This window comes from Urocampus carinirostris, chromosome 13 (genome assembly GCF_059441175.1).
Source record: "Urocampus carinirostris isolate Australia breed hairy pipefish chromosome 13, RoL_Ucar_1.0, whole genome shotgun sequence".
Taxonomy (NCBI): Eukaryota; Metazoa; Chordata; class Actinopteri; order Syngnathiformes; family Syngnathidae; genus Urocampus; species Urocampus carinirostris.
Genome location: NC_142361.1, coordinates 31,880,815 through 31,898,649, shown reverse-complemented (window position 1 = coordinate 31,898,649; position 17,835 = coordinate 31,880,815).

The window sequence follows — 17,835 nt, the reverse complement described above, 5'->3', positions numbered from 1 at the left end:
ACATACATTATATTATAAAGGATAGCCGGCAGGTCACGCGAGTGGTTACTTTGGCAGCAGTTGCAAAGGGCAGAGGTGGGATTAAATCAGATGCGGTAGCCAGAAGGAAGTCTTAACCTAAAGTTTTAAGCGAGTCCCAAGTTACTCGCACGGAAACCCAAACAGTCAAGTCGTATCTTTAGTCGATAAATGTCAAAACAAGTCAAAAATCTTGCGATACAATCTTGCGCAGACATAACATAAACCCGAGGAACAATAAAACATATTGTAGTGATCGCAGTATAAAAACTGAACAACCAAGAGTTAAACTAATGGACATAGAGTAAATCAATATTGGTATTTATGAAAGTCGTCCAAACCAAACTTTGAACGGTGAGTGGTATGCACAAACTTGGACGAGCTTATTCTGTGGTGTCAGTTTTCTCTGTCTTGAAACCCTAAAACACTCAAAAACCCTGGTATCCAGCCTTAGTCCTACTTCGAAACCCTAGCTGAAAACCCTTAAGATGCTTTAAAATTTTTACATCTCATCCTAGCGCTAAAAACATTTTAAAACCATAAAATCAAGCTCAGATCATAGTTTTAAAATGTACAGTGGAACCTCGGTTTTCGAACGACTCACAGTTCGAACAGGAGTTCAAACGCAGGTACGACAGCTATGGCTAACTAGTGCAGTGGTACCGTCTAGGGGTGGATGTTTCACATCACATTTTTTTTACTCCTTTTAATTTTCTCAGGTGCAATTACACCTCCACTACACTAGGGGACGTCCGAGGTTAAACAAATGTGTAGCAAATGGGCCGAGTTACAGAATTTCGTCGAACTCCACCACCCCGATGAAGCTGCAGCCACCAGAGTCATCAATGACTTTAAAGACACTGTCATGAACCACTTCCGAAAAGTGCTAAAAAGAAGGCAGAAGCAAGTGTCATTGGATAGATATTTTAAGAGAAAAGAACATCCTGTAGCCAGTCATCCGTAGCAAAGAGATTTGAACGTGTGAGCACCCTTCAGACAGAAGAGCTCCCCGAAGTTTTTATGGAAGGGGACTCTACTTGCAAACAATAATTTTCCTTCCTCCTCCATCCCTCTCCACCGTCCACCTGCGCCTTCTGCTGACCACCACAAAAGGTAAAAAATCCTATTCATAATTCTTTTCTTTATCCTTTTTTTTCTTTTTACACGTTCATGTTAGCGTAATAACGCGAACGTATGATTAGCCTGGGTAACATTTATGTTTATGTTATTTGTGTCTTAAAGGTAAACAAAGGTAAACATTCAGGGTATTGGAACGGATTAAAACGATTTACATTATTTGTAATGGGAAAAACGATTTCGGCGTTCGAACAAATCGCTTTTCGAACAGGGTTCTGGAACGGATTTTGGTCGAGAACCGAGGTTCCGCTGTATTTGTAAACCCTAAAAACGCTTTAAGATTCTATAATCAAGCCCAAACCCTAGTTTGAAACATTAGCTGGAAACTTTGAATGTGATTTAAACCTCCCAGTATCAAGCCCAAACCCTATATTTGTTTGTTCGGGCAGGTCAAAGAAATGCACGTACTTGCACACACATCATGAATGATCTGAGGCTGAACTGATAACACAAACCAGGGGAAGGCGACAGAAAGTAACAAAGTTCCAAATTATGCACAGCTCCTTTAAATTTTAGAAGTATTGACTTTTCTTGGCCTGCACCCACCTTAACAATATACGTTGTGTTGGTGATCAATAATAATAATGACAATAACAATTTGTCAATAATTACTAATATTAACAATATTAAAATTTATTCTTTGAAAGGTACTGGAGAAATTGGAATTTTTTTATTTGAAAGTCCTTTACAAAGTGCTTGAAATTGGCCATCGCAAAGGTAGTCAAGAGGGAAATGTGAATTTATATAAATTTCTGCATGCAAATTATCTGATTATTACGGTAAGAACATAGATGGTCAAAGGAATAAAAACGTCTTCATTCTTTTCCATAAAATGCATGAAGTGCACTTTACGGCTCCAAATCACTTTTAATGTTTCTCTTGCATATTTACACAACTATTAAAACAGGTAATACAATATCAATGCTTAGATTTTGCAAAATAAGATAGTCATCACCAATACAACAGCTTTTCATGGCTGATTTGTTTGATTAATACAACTATTTTATAACAAACGATTTACTAAAGAAAAAAAAAAAATCAGCTATCTTCGGGCAGTGGGCATAGGACACCCTGAACTGGTTGCCAGCCAGTCACAGGGCACACAGAGACAGACAACTCAATCGCTCATTCACACCTAGGGACAATTTGGACCAACCAATTAACCTGACATGCATGTTTTTGGGAATGTGGGAGGACACCGGAGTGCCTGGAGGAAACCCACGCAGGCACAGGGAGAACATGCAAACTCCACACAGGAAGCTTTGATCTCATGACCTCAGAACTGTGCCGCACATGCACTCACCACTGCATAGCCGTGCTGCCCGTCGTAGATCAACTACATAGTATGTTGGATGAAAGGTGTAAATAAATCTGAAGGTTTGAGTCCAGTAAAGGTCCAGGAACTGGTTTCAAAATTTACACTTTTCATTTTTAAAATACAAAAAAATGTAAAACCAATCAGGGAGTCCGTTTGGACAAAGGAACGTCGCAATATGCAGCATTGCGGCATCTTCGTTAATATTTTTCACTTAGAAATTCAAAATCATACGTTCATCATATCCACACCATTGTCTCTCTGGTCCTGTGAAAACGACATTGGTCTTTAGCCAGGTTCAGTTCGCGATCATTCTCCTGCCCGTGCTATCTCAGCAAAAGAGGAAAACCCAGCCTTTCCTCCCCGCCATTTATTAACGGAGCCAATGACAGCTTCCGAGGTCATGGAGGTTTATTTCAGGGTCTTTGTCTTTTGTCGGGTGACCCGGGATCTGCAGGACAGGCAGAAGGTGATGCGGTTCTTCCCTAGGGAGGTTTTGTAGTCAGAGGATCTCGACACTTGGCACAACAATGAGCACTTATCCCAGATTAGAGTCAGGTCTGATGACGTACTGGATGACATTCCGGAGCTTGTTATTTCCTGCTCAGATCGAAGTGCTCCACCTTTACCTCTGAACTTCTTGCCCACGTTTTATTTTTCATATTGCATTTCATTTTGGATTTTAAGTCCGGATCATAGACTTTGGTACCCCATACTCTGAAAGGAGGTGGTCAAAATGTAAAATCAAAGTCCATACATCTCATGTAAATGGTTGTGTAACCTCCAGTGCCCCTTGAAGACCTTTCGGAAAGTGACAATTGAGAACTCCCTATAGATCGCCTGAAGTTTACTGGTTGGTTAAAGATGACAATGTAGAAAAAAGTAGGCCCCAAAGAAGAAGATTTCAATTAACAATAATGAGAAATAGACTTTGGTTAAGTATTTAACATTTGACATTGAATAAAGAAAGTTTTTATCGATGTTACTCAAAATCAACAAAGTACTATACTTGTTAGCTTGTAGCTCCATTGCTGCATTTCATCTGTGCTCATTCGTGCATTGCCGGAAGCGTAGACTAACACTATATATGGATGGATGGATACAAAAACCTTTTTTCGGCGCACATTTATTGTAATTGATTTTTTTGGGAAGATCTCGTGTCGGGCAGCACGGCGGCGCAGTGGTTAGCGCATGTGCGGCACAGTTCATGTCTTGGGAACCTCCTGCGAGGGTTCAAATCCAGCTTCAGACTTCCTGTGCGGAGTTTGTATGTTCTCCCTGTGCTTGCGTGGGTTTCCTCCGGGCACTCCGGTTTCCTCCCACATTCCAAAAACATGCATGTCAGGTAAATTGGCCGGTCCAAATTGTCCCTAGGTGTGAATGAGCGAGTGAGTTGTCTGTCCCTGTGTGCCCTGCGATTGGCTGGCAACCAGTTCAGGGTGTCCCCTGCCCAGACATGGGGACTTGAGACTTAGTGACTTGGACTCGAGTCGCTGTTTTTATGACTTGTGACTTGACTTGGACTTGGCAATCTAAGACTCGGGACTTGACTTGTGACTTGACTTGCCCAAGAAAAAAATACTTGGGACTTACTTGGGACTTGAAGGTGAAGACTTGAGACTTACTTGAGACTTGCACATGTGTGACTTGGTCCCATGTCTGCCCCTGCCCACTGCCCGATGATTGCTGGGATGGGCTCCAGCACCCCCGCGACCCTACTGAGGATAAGCGGTGTAGCTAATGAGATGAGATGAGATCTCGTGTCGTCCCCCATGTGTCATGGTAAAAATGCCACCCCGGCTCGCCTGTGCCTAAAACCGCCACTGGGCCCCCGGGTTAAGGCCACATTTTACCCAACACAGCTCATCTTGGCTATCTGACTCACTCTACAATAGATTTTGTCTTGTTGCCAGCGTTCTACAGAATTGTTGCTTGAAAATCAAGCAAATGAAGAACAGTAAGAAAAATGGAAATCGGAACAGTAAGAAGGTGAAAAATCACTAGAGGAGATGTGTCAAATCGGTCTCTCTCTAATGACTCTACTGCAAGAAACCTTTTGCTCAAATTACAAGATACTGTACGTGGAAGCATTGCGAAACGGCTGACGTTACTCGGGCACTTGTTTACAAACACGGATCTGTCATGCAGAATCTTCTATTGAGACAAGTGATAAACGCGGTAAATTATTATAATATGCGTGCAGGATTTAATCCTTGGAATACCACACACTCATTTACTTAGGGAAGATTTTTCTTCTTGGACAGTAATTCTAAGGATTATTTTTCTCATTTCACTATATTAAAAAGCGATCATTTGAAGTTGTAGATAGACAGACAAAGTAGTAGCTAACTAGCTGGATGAATAGCATATTAACTTGCTTACTAGCAAAATTGATGGAATGCAAACAACCTTGTCAGAAAGAGAGAAAGAGAGAGAGAGAGAGAGAAAGAAAGAAATAATGTAAAGAGAAAGGAAGAGAGAGAGAAAAAAAAACAAAGAAATAATGTAGAAAGAAAGGAAGAGAAAGGGAGAAAAACAAAGAAAGAAATAATGTAGAAAGAAAGGAAGAGAGAGGGAGAAAAATAAAGAAATAAATAATGTAGAAAGAAAGGAAGAGAAAGAGAGAGAGGGGGAGAGAGAGAAACAAATAAATAAATAATGGAGAACGAAAGAAAGAAAAAAGGAAGAGCCAAAAAGAACAAATTAGAAAGAAAGATTTAAAGAAACAATAGAAAGAGAAAGAAAGAGAAAAAAATAAATTGAGAAAGAAAGGGAGAGAGAAAAAAATAGATAAAAGAACAGAGAAAAAAAGAAAAGGAAGAAAGAGAATGAAAGAATAAAACAAAGGAGAAAGAAGGAACAAATAAAGATAACAAACCAATTAAGAAAACACGTGTAAAAGGCAGAGGGAAAGGATAAGAAAGGGAGGGAGAAAAAAAGGGAGATAGGAAGATGAAAAGGAAAAGAAAGGAAGAAAGGGTAGAAAAGAAGGGAGAATGGAAAGAGAGAGAGACAAAGAAAGAGAGAAAAAAGAAAAGAAAGATAAAGAAAGAAAAATGATAGAGAGTAAGACGGGAAGAAGTAAAAGGAAAAAAAAAGAAACAAGAGCAAAAAATAAAAAGAAAGAGAGAAAGTATATTTTTGAAACCGAACCCAGCCAGTAAAAAAATCTTTGTTTTGAAGGGAGACCTACAGAAGGTGTCTAGGCAAAATGCTTTTTGTGAATATTGATAAGCTGGAATAGTACAATAAAGATGCTTTTTCACATCTCAATTCAACTAATTGAATAAATAATCATGGAACAAAAACATTTGAACAATTTACTATTTCTGAATATGTTGTATGTGCTAATTTCCATCGGATATAAGAAGAGCATGAGTGGAGAATGTTGCAATACCATTCTCCCTTATGTCAAGAACCAAAACAGAATCAGGACCCAAACGCGTGACGTCCTCACACAAGCCTTTTATTTTACCGGAAATAGGGAGTCATGCATGTTAGGCAGCGGTCTGGCGTGGAAATACAGGCAGCCAGAGACCGACGAGATCGATTCCAATTGCCCGAGATGATATCGGACAGATGGGGTCGCTACCGGACAGCATAGATAATGAATCAGGATATCGAAAATAAACAGGACAAATTAGACGGGAACGAAAACTGGAGACACTAATAAACAGGACAAAAATAGACAGAAACAAAACTGGAAACCGAAATTAAACGGGAACAATACCGGACAGGAAATACCAACAGGAACAGGACCAAGTCGAAACCCACGTCTTGTGGGGTAGAAGTTCGTTGACGGGCTGACAAAGGAAGCGTGACAGCGCTGAGCTTAAAATAGACAGGAAGCCATCTTGAATATAATAGACAATTTCCCACCCATGTACACAAATATCTGCAAACGAGCTGGGACATTTCATTGACATTGAGTTGTAGATCCTTAGCAAAACTCAAAAATCGGATTAGCATCCCCTCGGGTAAAGTTCAACCCTCCCGAGGTCAGGACCCCCTGTAATTACTAATCGATGTTCTATCTTTAAAAAAGAAAAACGCCTCAACCCCAGTTATCACCAAACCCTTTCACTTCAGTCATTGATATGATTTATCGAAAGAATTTGTGTACCGTATGTCCCCTTAACCCGTGAGATTCTTCCCTGTTTTGATCTTCCCGAATCGCGGCGGTTTTGCAACACATGCCACAATTGCAGGCAGATGAAGTTGGTTTATAGTCGGGCATTGCTTAAGCCACCCGTGTGAGGGACACATCAGTTTTTTTTCCCAGTTGTGGAAAAGTCATCTTGCAAACCACACTCAGGTGGCACCATTAAGAGGCAGCCGGGATATCTATCAAACTCTTTACTATGTCTCCACTTTCTCATGCTTTTATTCGCTTTTAAGGTTTGAAATAAATAAATGAATGAATGAAAACTTTAATCCCAATATTAAAATAAAAACAGGACAAAAACAATAACTCAACACCAAAATATTGTTACATAACATGGGGTAGTAAGAAGCAGATGCTTATTTTCCCTACCCCTTCATCTTCCCTATTAATTACATTCTATAGATAGCTTTTGTGTCTAAATACAACACAATCTCAAGGATACACACATTACATAGGTCAGATATCAATAATTATAGTAATAACAATAGTCACATAATTTATACACTGATCTTCCCATTCATGCAAGCTGAAAGGGGGATACCACATGTGCGGTCCCTTCTCAAGGTTTCATCATGTTGAGGTTTTTGAGTTTTTCCTTGCCCTCATGTTGGTTCTAGATCAGGGGATGGTGTAATAATAGTCTGTGAAATAACCTGTGCAGCTCTTTGTGTCACAATCACCCGGATCTGGAACACGTGTGCTCAGGATTTGGCGCCAACAGCCAGGACAGCTGATTGGCGCACCTTGCCCATTTAAATCCTCAGCTTCCGGAAACAAGCTGTCTGATTGTACTATGCTACCTGTTGCCATCTGCTCAGAAAGCCCGTACCTCCGACTCTTTGCCTGCCTCCTGTTTTTCTACTTGATCTCCGTTGCCGACCCGTTTCTGAATTTGCCTACGACCTGCCCTGCCCGTCTGATTCCTGATCACATTTCCGAACACGACGACGCCCTTCTTCTCTAGCCCCGACGGACAACACGACGATTCCGCCTGTCCGCGACCATTCTCGCCAAGCCTTCGCCCGCCTGTCAAGCTTCGTCAGTCCGTCAAACAACGGATCGAAGAATCACGCCTTGTCATTCCTTCCTTCCAATAAAAACCAAGAAACGAGTGCAAGTGATCTCAGTTTTCCTTCCGTCCCGCCTGACACTTTGAGACTCTTTGTGATTAAATCACAAATAAACATGACTTGACTTGATTTGACTTGATCTTCGTAGTACCCATCCCTCAATGTCATAATACCACTAGTCACCAATGATAATAACCACAATGATAATAATATTATTAATAATAACAGTTGTCATATAACAATAGCAACATTAACAACAAAGTTAACCATAGTTGTAAACGCACTATTCCCAATCTCTCATATCACTCATACCCCATTTTCTTCATCTCTGTATTCTGCCAGGAATGTTTTAAAATATTTAAATTTGAACAAATGGATAGTTGGACATTGTTTGATCTCGTCTTGTAAATTGTTCCAAAGCTTGACTCCACACACGGACACACACATACTTTTCCTGGTGGTTCTCACCTTTGGGATTATGAATTTACCATAGCCCCTTAAGTTATAATTTCCCTCTTTCCGAATGAATAATTTTTAAATGTTTTCTGGCACTATGTTTTTGTTCACCTTAGATAGCAGTTGTACAGTGAAAAATTTTACTAAATCATCCAATTTTAATAATTTGGATTGCAGGAATAAAATACTAGCATGATCTTGATATCCTACTCTGTTTATGGTTCTTTTTGCACGTTTTTGGAAGATAAAAAGGGTCTGCAGTGAACTTTTGTAATTATTGCCCCAGACTTCTTCACAATATTTTAAGTATGGCAGAACTAGAGAAAAATATAATAAATGCAATGCATTATAGTTAAAAAGGAATTTGGCTTTATTAATTATTTAAATGTGTTTAGATACTTTAGTTTGTATGTGTCTGATGTGTGTTTTCCAGCTTCATTTATTGTCTATTATGACCCCTAAAAACTTTATTTTTGATACAGCTTCTATTGCAGCACCATCCATTTTTACTTCTAAATCTTGATTTGCCTTGCGATTACCAATTCCTTACGTTTTAGTCGAATACTACCGAGTACTGTCAATCCACTTAACACGTTCAAACAGTAATTTAGGACTTTGTTCCGAACCTATTTTTAAGGTTCCGCACAAAACCCCAAAATCCGTGTCAACACGATGCGAGTGCAGATGCTAACATCTGCTAATTTATGGATCGTAACAGCTGGAACGGAATGCGTTCCCTATATCATTTGAAAATCCGATCCCAAACTGTTTCGACCGAAATAGTAATCAGTGCGAACTGAGGTTGTGCAAGATTAATGCACATGAGCGTGACACATGCCTGCCTTGCAATTTACATTCCCAACATTTAAATATACTATCGCACTTTGAGATTAAGACTGTTTCCGTTACCCTTAGTTTTGAATCGAAAGATTTAAGATTCAAGAGTGTCTTTGATGACATTATCGTAAAAATGCCATGCGTTTTCCTTGCAACCTGGTGTGAAATGTGGATAAAATAAGCTTAAAGACTAGGATACAATAAAAGTAAAATCAAATTATACAGACGCTCCCATACCTACGAACATTCGACTTACGCAAAACCGTAGATACAAACTTTTTTTTCAGGATGTCGAAAAATATCCATACATTGCTGTAAGTTAGATTTTGTATTGTGTGCATCTTTTTTTCCGTGCACAGGACAATACTGTAGTGCCTTTTTCCGCCACTACTGGTGTGTGGCGCTGTCAGAAGTCCCCCAGCATCCACTCCGAAGAAGAGATCCGGCTTCTACTTCCTAGTTCGTGTGTTAACACTCTATACTGTATCTCAAGCTCTTATTGTTTAATATTTCGTGCATCCAATATTGCTGATCAATGGGAATTGAACCTGGGTCACGGCGGTGAGAGTCCCCAGACCTAACCACTAAATCACCTGTAATAGAGACGACATGCGAAAAGGCATTTGATTTTATCTTATCATCACACTATTTTTATTTTTATATTTCAATTTAAAAAAGAAAACACAAAAAAACACAAAGTGTTTATGCTCTTAACTTTTAGATGAAAGTACAATGGAAACACCCTTTGTCCAAAATTCCAGTAGTCATGTGACCCAGTCAGGTGTTAAGTAACAGTAAATGATCACATTTTGCCGAAGACATTTTAGAATATCGAAAGGGTAATAACACCAGTCATAAAATTATTCTCACAAACATGGTCTGAAGCAAAGCAATTGCAGAAAAAAGCAGGTTATTGGGCCTTTTCTCTTGGGCCTTGTTCAATACAGAACAAAAAAAGACAACAGGAACACAAGCTTGATTTACGCATTTGTAAGAAGTGACATTGTAAGGGGAAATTATAGTTTGATTATATTTTGAATGTGTTTTTGTATGATGTTATCCTCAAACGTGACTTGAAGATTATATATAGGTGCTGTTTGTATTCTTGCAACAATTGTATCATCTAAGGGCCTGCTAACTATTAATCAAGATTGCCTTCAATTTAGTGCCGGGAAGCCTGCTCAAGAGCTTGCCTCCCCTCCTACATTCCTTTCTTTTTACAGAGACGCATTGTGTTACAAAGTTTCACTATCCTTATTGCTCATTTATTATACTCGTACGCCATTAAGTAACCAGCATTATACTGCATTTAAACATGTGATTCCTGTCTAAACCAATCAGATTAGTTTACTGTGTTCATGTAATGTTGTTTAAACCAATTAGATGGGTTGTTTCATTCTTGTGTTTTCGAATAAATGAGCCTCTAGCCATAGGCGGAGTGTTATTCCTACCTGAGCCGATTTTGGAAGCACGCGCCTCCGATGGAAGGGCTATTACAAACTTAATCTCCGACTCAGAGTTTGGTCTTTCTTTATTCTCATACAATCTCAAGTTTTAACCTTGACAGACATCACTGACTTGCATTCTATTTCTGATATGTAAAAGTGTAATAAAAACTTTTTTTTCCCAAAATTTCAGACATCACGTGACCTGGTCAGGTGACATGTTTGTATCAAGTTATGTAAAGAAGCAGAATAAAGCAGGTTATTGGGACCTTTCTCTTGGGCCTTGTTCAATCCAGAACAAAAAGACAATCCGCACACATGCTTGATTTACGCATTTGTGAGAAGTGACATCATGCCCTTGCAACTCTTTCTGGTATGTAAAAGTGAAATGGAAACACTTTTTTTTTCTCAAAATTTCAGACATAATGGGACCTGGTCAGGTGACATGAGTGTCATAAGTTATGTAAAGAAGTCAAGTATTTATGAATGCCCTTTACTGAATCTTAATATGATAACAATACCTGTCATTTGAACATGGATGGAAACAGAGCAATCACAGGGAATGGTTGGCCACAGGGCCCTTTTCTTTAAGGCCTTGTTCAATCCAGAACAACAAAGACAACAGAAACTCAAGCTTCATTGTTTTATTGGTGAGGAGTGGCATTTCACATTTACACACACTTCCTCTAATGGAAACCCCTTTTGTGGAAGTTACAGACATGGGTTTCTTTTTTTTCAAAATTTGAATTAAACATAGGCGACATATGTGTCATAAGATACATCAAGCAGCCAAGTTTTGATGAAGAGTTTTTGGAACATCTGTCAGAAACAACACACAAACAAAACTCGAATAAGCTGCCGGGCCCTTTTCCTCGGGCTTTGTTTAATCCAGAAAACAAAGACTAGACACATCTTGATTTATCACAAGACCACAGAATATTACAAACCACAGACTGTTATGACACCATCTCCTGATCTAAAACCTACATAAGGGCAAGGAAAAACTCAAAAACCTCAACATGAGGAAAATGGAGAAATCATCCCCTTCCAGGATGCAATGGATGTTGTAATAACAAATAATACAACAGATATTGTCAACGGGAAATATAGGTCATTCATAAGTTCTAAAATAGAAGTGTGTTTTAAGCCTTGATTTAAACAGTTCCACTGAGGTTGCAGAACAAATTTCAGGGGGCAGAGCATTCCACAGCACTGGGGGCCAAATGAAGAAGGCGCTCGAACCTGTAGATTGCTTCTTGGCTCTCGGGATCACTTGTAGACCAGCATCGATTGTTTGGTATTTATTGGGGGTACCTTGACATGAAACGTAACTAAAGACACTCCCAGAGACCTAAAGTACTACTGTGCAAATTTTCCCAAAGATCGATTCAGCTGTCACGAAGCCTATAAACCACATACGAACACACCCACACAAGCACGCAACTATATAATAGTCTAAACTAGATAGATATAAATCCCAAGGTGTAATTTTCCTCAAAACTTTATAGGAACCTTTAGGGGAATAACTGTGAGCGTTTCTTTCCAGGCGAAGCACCTTTGCAGTGCATAACAGTCTTTAACGGTTTTGGGAACCGTGCCAGTTTTGCACACCCAGATATTTTCCGCCATTAGTCTTGCAGATCCTTTACACTGCTGTCAGAATTTTTGGGGAGGTGAACCACTCCAAGGTTTTGGCCTTAAATAATAAATTATGATACTAGAGCACAAAAAAAAACATCAGTCTGAGTGGATAAATTACAAAAAGACTAGCAATGCACTTTTTTCAGGTACTGTGAATTGTTGCTTTGTTAGGTACTTATATGTAATAGTTTCTCTTACCTCATAATTTGAGAACAAGCCACAACGAGGTTTTATTGCTATGATCAATTTAAAGGTTGTCACACCATTTTCTGTCCCTATCAAGCTCAAATGCAGCGTTGTGTTTCATATTTTGTTTGTGACGAATTAAGTAAGTAAGCGCATCAAGCTTTCTTATTCAACTTTAATTTCAAAAGAAACAGCTTGCCTCTTAAGCTTTGCACCAACCATATTGAATGGATACATGAGATATCAAACAATAAAAACGTCAAAGTTCTTAGCGCGCTAGAGATACAGTGCAGTGTGTATACACACAAACCAGGAAGTAAAAGATGATTTCTTAATAAATAAATAAACATTTTGTCACTCAGGTCGGATAGTTTTTATGGTTGCATGTTTTATTTTTTTCGATCATTCAAAGTTTTTTCATTCTGAATTTTGTTTCAATCAGTATTGATATAAATAGTATTTTTTTCATTATACATCTATAACAAATGCCACTACCAGATCTCATCCCCAAAACAAACACCTACATATCCCCAAATTTCTTTAAAATGATCTGAAAGTGTATTTTTTTCTTAATTTCTACAATTGGATAAATAACCAAAATATCCCGATATGCATTTATCTGCCAAACATACCCATAGTTACCAATCGAACAGCCACAAATGTAGTATCATGCAGTATTGGTATTCATCACCGGTACCGATATCTCAGAAAATTATCTGGAATCGGTATTCACTATCCTATATTATTTTACCGGGTTGTCAGCCTTTTTTTTAACTTAAGTTGAAGTTTTCCTTGCCCCTCCAAAGAGCTTGCCTCAGTGATGATAAATTAATAGATTAGTAGACACTCAAAATAATGAGAGAAGACGTCAATGGATTTGGAACATGCAAGTAGAACAGGGAAGAGCCCGAACCTCAAGTAAGAAATACCAATTTGTTCTAAAAGCCCTCTACTGAGCCATTTCTTTCTATGAAATCTCCTATGTTACCGAAGCAGAACCGCCAAAAGGGTGTGGAATCAAAGAACAGCAATATAATTGGCCGATAGCGAAACTGTAAGTGTATACTAGTCAAAATAATAGTTAAAATAAGGAATTTGCGTCCTTTTGCTATCTCCTTTTCATGTGTACAACATTAAAAAAACTTCCTCGATGTCGCTGTATTGTGTCGTGCAGAGGGTCTCAAACTCACGGCTCGCAGGCCATTTGCGATAGAGGTGAGATTGGTTCCAAAAACAATCCAGACCGACCCAAACGCGTGGGGATTAAAGAGCTACTCAGCCTGAGCCAGACAAAATAACTTGATTTGCAGGACCAATCCTGAAGCTAACACAAACCTTCACATTGTATTTGTGAGGACTCGGGAGGAGGAGAGGTGATTTAAGATAACAAATTAAAGTCCGTCTTTTGTAATGAATATACTTATCAAGTAACATTTACTTGATTTTTATATTTTTTATCAAATGTGTGAGAAACTGAGTGTGTCACCACAATTAGCTGCTGTGAGTAAATCAACAACAAAAAAAAAGACTCGTGACAAAGTAAACCTCGTGAGTGGCGACAAAGCCAAAGAAACTAACTTATCCTCGCTGCCAACTTTTGCATTCTAGCCGGGGGTATTTTTAGCTGTGGCATTTATACTTGGCACCCTTTCACATGGTCATACGGTCCATTGACACCATTTCCTGTTCCTGTCAAAACAAAAGCACATCTATAGTATACACTAATACTACATAACATTTCAGTCACAATTTTAACCACGGGCTGAATTTAGCCATCTAGAATGCAAGGTCAAGTATTTAACACGTTTTTTAGTGAATCATAGATTTGGCAATTGTGCAAAGGAGATTGGCTGGCAACCGGTCGAGTGACAATTGAGATACACTCCAGTGCCAGGAGACCGTGGTGAGGAGAATTTAGATTAAAAATTTTTAGGAATGCATGAATAAAACATTTTAAATGAAAAAATAGCACAGGGAAATGCTGGTCTAATAGTGATCCCAAGAGCCAAGAAGAGATCCACAGGTTCGAGAGCATACTCCATTCGGGCCCCAATGTTGTGGAATGCCATTCCCATTGGGATTTGATCTGCAACCTCAGTGAAACTGTTTAAATCCAGGCTTAAAACACACGATTCTATAGCTACTAAATGACCTATATTTCATGTTTACAATGTCTGTTTATTGTTTGTTATTGCAACATCCGTTGCAGCCTAGTCTTCCTAGAAGGGGGATTACCTGATGTGCGGTCCCTTCTCAAGGTTTCTTCATTTTCCTCATGTTGAGGTTTTTGAGTTTTTCCTTGCCCTCATGAAGGTTTTAGATCAGGGGATGGTGTAATAATAGTATGCATAGTCTGTCCTTGTGATTAAGGGTGTCACAAATAAACATGACTTGGATATAAATGTATTGGTAACAACCTGTTTAACATTATGAGATTATCCGGATTAGCCGATGTCCGGTACCCTCAGATCCACTGACCTCAAAAGGATTTTTAGCAGAGATATTTCTTCTTCAGTGACAGTATTGTATGATCTATCATTTTTCTTCTAATGTCTGGTTCTCTTGACTCTTCTTATTTACTGACACCATGAGTTTAGTGTAGTCTCCTTCAGTGTTGTTTTGCACGAATAGATTTTGATCGAAGCACAATGAGAGTCAGTGAGTCAGTCAGTGATAACCAGGAACACGTCCCAGGAAGACAAACGCAGATAGAAATGTGTCTATGGACAAAAGGATGGCGTACACTTTCGGGGAAAATTGCGTCATCCAGCCTCTTCTGGGAAGAAGACGTCGAAGATGGCTTGTCGATTTAGAATACGACTCCGGGATAGACATGGCAAAATGCATAGGAATGGATCGAAACTATTGAGATTTTGATCCGGAACAGCTAAAGATCCGGATGATAAAATCCGTAATATTGTCACGGTTGCCATGGCGCCCAATTGGGGCCCGCTGTGTGGCGCCAGCTTCTGTCACGGTTGCCATGGCGCCCAATTGGCCCCGCCCATGGGCGCTAGCTGAAACTCGTTGACAGATTGGCTTCCTGTCAGTACTTAAACGCTGGCCTGTGAGTCACCTTTGGTCGATCCGTCTGCGAATCTCCGTTTTCCTTTGTTTTAGCTCTTGTTTTTCTCCCGCCACGATCTCTTTGATTTTGACTTTTTCCGTTCCTGACGCCGTCATCGCTTGCCAGATTTTTCGTTAGAACTACATTAAAATCATCCGGACCAAACTTATTATCTGTATTTCGCGAAGATCTGGATAAACTGAATCTGTATTACAGAGTTTTACTGTATGTATGCATATATATGTATATATATATATATATATCTTATCTAGAAGATGGTAGATCATTTTGCTGATTTTAAGACCTTGGATACTGTATTCGATGCTAATCAATAGTAACATAAATGGGATGCAGGTTCTGGAACTATTATTTAATCAATGTGATCAAATCATCAAATCAGTCTTTTGTCTGGAGGGGGTTTGGTGGTTTTGTTGAATTTAGGGCTAGGGTTATATGGTGTGGCTCTCCCTTTAAAAAAAATCTTGTATGGCTCTTTGGGTTAAAAAGGTTCTCGGCCCCTGATCTAGACATAAGCCTCAGTAGATTGGTGAGCGTGTACAGACTCAATTGCTGCTCCGTTTAAAATCACCACAGCAATTTAACTCCAACTATGTGAGCCGATGTAAAAATAAAAAACAAACCTGGCACCGGCTTGATTTGCCGACAAGCCCATAAGATGTGCTTTGCAATCGGTCGGAAGAAAAACCTTTGTTTTCCAATCAGAGCAAGGACACGCTCGCATTGCCGCCTGTGTTGAGAGCTGTTATTCTTGCTCTTGAAATAAAACATGAAAACGGAATGCGGTGACACTCAGACGAACGGCCATCACTATATGTCAGCAATCTCATGAATGTAACTCGACTCCTGCCAGGGCACCGTGCTGCTTTCCTTCTACTGGCTGCAGAAAGACGGCTGCTAATGTTGCTGTACCCGGGCTTGACTTCATGTGAACTTTCAAGAAAAAAATGGTGGTTTCTTTATCTGCGAAAAGAAGGAAAAATACTTTAGGACTTGAGTTTCAGGGTAGGCATTGTGGTGAAAGGTTAAAAAGCTTATACTCCTTGTCAGTGCTCTGCCAGGTACATTTTCAAAATAAACTTCAAAGTCAGTTACTTAACAGTACTCTGGATTCAGAACAGGATCTTACCAATGTAACTCTTGATACAGTGATACCTCGGTACTCTAACTTAAAAGGCACTCAGTGTAACATCGGACTTCTAGATGTCGCTGTATTGTGTGGTGGAAGGGGGTCTCAAACTCTCGGCGCTTAAGCCATTTGCGATAGAAGTGAGATTGGTTCTAAAAAACAATCCAGACCAACCAAAGCCTGCAGGTATTAAAACCCGACACAGCCCGAGCCAGACAAAATAACGTTATGTGCAGGACCGAGTCTGAAGCAAACCCGAACTTTCACAATTTATTTTTGAGGACTTGGGAGGAGGAAAGTTAGGTCTAGTCAAGTCATGTTTATTTGTAAAGCCCTTAATCACAAAGAGTCTCAAAGGGCTGCACAGATCAAAGACTTTTGCAAACTATTATTACAGATTATTATGACACCATCCCCTGATATTGTCAACATAAAATATAGGTTATTCATATGCTATGGAATAGAAGACTGTTTCCACTGAGGTTGCAGATCGAATCTCAGGGGGAAGAGCATTCCACAGCACCGGGGCCCGAATGGAGAACGCTCTCGAGCCTGCCGATCTCTTCTTGGCTCTTGGGATCACTAGTAAACCAGCATTTTCAGAGCAAAGGCTCCGGACCGAAACATGGGGAGAAATTAAACCTGAAAGATATGAGGGAGCAAGTCCATGCATGATTTTGTACCAACACAACCTTGAAATCTCATCTTAAGCTAACAGGGAGCCAATGCAGGTTAGCTAAAATCGGGGCAATGTGATCAAACTTTCTTGTCTTAGTTAAAAGCCTCACTGCAGCATCTTGTACTAGCCGAAGGCTCTTGATTTTGGACTTCGGGAGACCGGTGAATAGTGCATTACACTAATCGAGGCGGGAGGTAACAAACGCATGAATTATAATCTCCGCATCCGACTGAGACAGCATAGGGCGAATTTTAGCAATGTTGTGAAGAAAAAAGCTGTTCTAGTAATATTCTCAACGTGTGTTTGAAAGGATGGACTGGGGTCAAATATGACACCTAAATTTTTGACCGAGTCACTCTGGGTGAAATTACATTCGTCAATGTTCAGAGCTGTTTTTGAGAACAAGTCACGGCATTTAGATGGACCAATAACTAGCATTTCGGTCTTTTCAGAGTTAAGGCGCAAGAAGTTGAGTGACATCCATTCTTTTATCTCAGTAAGGCAGGCCTCCAAATTCCCACAGTTTAGTGTGGAAGATTCCTCCATCGGAAGATCTAGTTTAGTGTCATCTGTGTAGCAATTGAAACTGATATTATACTTGCGAATGATTTCACCTAATGGAAGCATGTAAATGCTGAAAAGAAGGGAGCCAAGTACTGAACCTTGAGGAAC